This window comes from Panicum virgatum, chromosome 6N (genome assembly GCF_016808335.1).
Source record: "Panicum virgatum strain AP13 chromosome 6N, P.virgatum_v5, whole genome shotgun sequence".
Lineage (NCBI taxonomy): Eukaryota > Viridiplantae > Streptophyta > Magnoliopsida > Poales > Poaceae > Panicum > Panicum virgatum.
This window is the reverse complement of record NC_053150.1, coordinates 30,584,736-30,586,572: the sequence shown is the minus strand read 5'-3', so window position 1 is coordinate 30,586,572 and position 1,837 is coordinate 30,584,736. Positions and strand designations below refer to the sequence as shown.

General features: G+C 48.1%; 1 long non-coding RNA gene across 2 annotated transcripts; it reads left to right on the top strand.

The window, feature by feature from the left end:
* The first annotated feature begins 324 nt into the window (after positions 1 to 324).
* LOC120678541 lies at positions 325 to 1,394 on the top strand. 2 transcript variants are annotated; one of them, XR_005676622.1, is made up of 3 exons: positions 327 to 602; positions 690 to 888; positions 969 to 1,374. It is a non-coding gene; the product is annotated as an uncharacterized LOC120678541 (long non-coding RNA). The 2 variants fall into 2 exon arrangements; XR_005676621.1 differs by having other exon boundaries at positions 325 to 888; positions 969 to 1,394.
* Positions 1,395 to 1,837: the final 443 nt, after the last annotated feature.

Genomic DNA, 1,837 nt, shown 5'->3' with positions numbered 1-1,837 from the left:
TTATCTACCAAAAAAATTTAAAAAGCAAGTCATTCATGACACGAATCCCGCAGCCCCCGAGAATCTAAATCCCATGATTTGGAATTAAGGATCTGAACTCGTGGCATCTATTTTATCTTGATGGCATAAACAGGTAATTTGAATTCGATACCTAAAAAATCTCTTTTTTCGGAAAGAATACCTGAAAAAATGGTTCAGATAGATACCCCACATCGAAAGTACCTGAAACACTTTCTCAAAGATAAAATAGCGGGTGTCTTTTCATTCCTGTTGAAACACCTCGGGGAATAGGCTGGTAGCATGATATAGGGCCATTTCTTTCCTGTTGGTTCACATGCTTGGCCCGGCCTGAGCCTTCTGCTTTCCAAGGTGCAGTGGGGTCTGGTGGAGCTTAAGCCCCCGGGATGGTTCCTCCGGGGATGCTTGCTTGTCCGAGCACGGCAGAGCCAGTGGTGGAACCAGTCGAAGATGAAGCTCCTAGGGCGGTTCCTCCACAGATTTTGGATGAGATCCCTGATGGGCTCATTAATGATGATCTTCTAGAGGAACGCCTCTTGAAGAAGATGTAGAAGTCGCTGAAGCGAGTTTACATTCATCATAAGGTAATATTTTCCTTGAGGTAAGTAGTACGCTTTATTTTTCTGAATGCAAGTATTTGTGATAGCCTGCTTCTATTGTTGCTTGTGCAGAAAATGGCTCAGAGGTCACGGATCAAGTTGTCTGCTCTGGCTGTCGAGTCAGAGCGGCTCCAGTAGGTTCCTACTCTCAAGCGGGATCTTGAGGAGAAGGATGACCTGATTGCTGCACTTGCGGAGCAGCTGGCAGTGGCTCGTGAGAGCGTGACTGGTTCCTCCAGCCATCGTGAAGAGGAATTTGCTCAGCTCAAGCGTGAGTGCCTTCTTCTTAGTTTCTTGGATAACTCTTCTGCTGCCTTTTTTGGCTTTATACATTGCAATTTTTCTCTACAGGGGAAAGAGATCAGGCTCTTCGAGATTGCACGGAACTTCGTGGGTTCAACGCCGATCTCGGAGAGTACAAAAAGACCATTGAGCAGTAGTTGGAGCAAGCTGACAAGAAGATCACCGAGCACCTCCATACCATCCAGAAGCTGAATCGGGACAGGACCGAAGAGACGAGGAAATCTTTAACCTGGAAGTGGCGGGTCGCGCTGTGGTCGACATAGTGCAACCACTTCGCCCGAGTGACCATGACTCTCGGTCTGTCATGGCACGGCTCAAGGATGTTCCAGGGTCGTTGAGGGATTCCTGGAAGAAGAAATCGAGTGGGGAATAGGCTGGTAGCATGATATAGGGCCTTCTGTGTATAAACTTTTGCCACTTCTGGACATATATAAGGCCTTTCGCTGTGTGGTTACGCTTCTTGTTTATTTATCATTCTCTGTGTCGAGATGGTGTCATTTCCGCCCCTTTTTTACTGCTTGCGCATGGCATGTTTCCCGTAATTACGTCTCATGGACTTGGCGGTTGCTTATGGCTGATTCCATCTTTTCCTTAGGAGGTAGCAGCGCCCCCATGGGGATTTTAATAAACCGAGTACTTGGTCCGTATAGCGGTATAGGTAGTAGTCGGGAGTGTCGTGTTCCTTATAGGAACGGAGTGCCTTTATAGCTGGGAGGTCGTACAAGCGTTGTCCTGATATGAGGAGCTTATTCTCACCGAGTGGAAACACTATCCCAGGTGTAGCAAAACTGCGTGAGGACTATCCCTGTAGGGGGTAGTCGGATATGCTCCCTGCCGAGCTCGAAGGCTCGAGGTGACAGGGACTGCCTGTGCACTTGTCGAAACAGGATCGCAGGGATATTACCGGGTGGGAAACC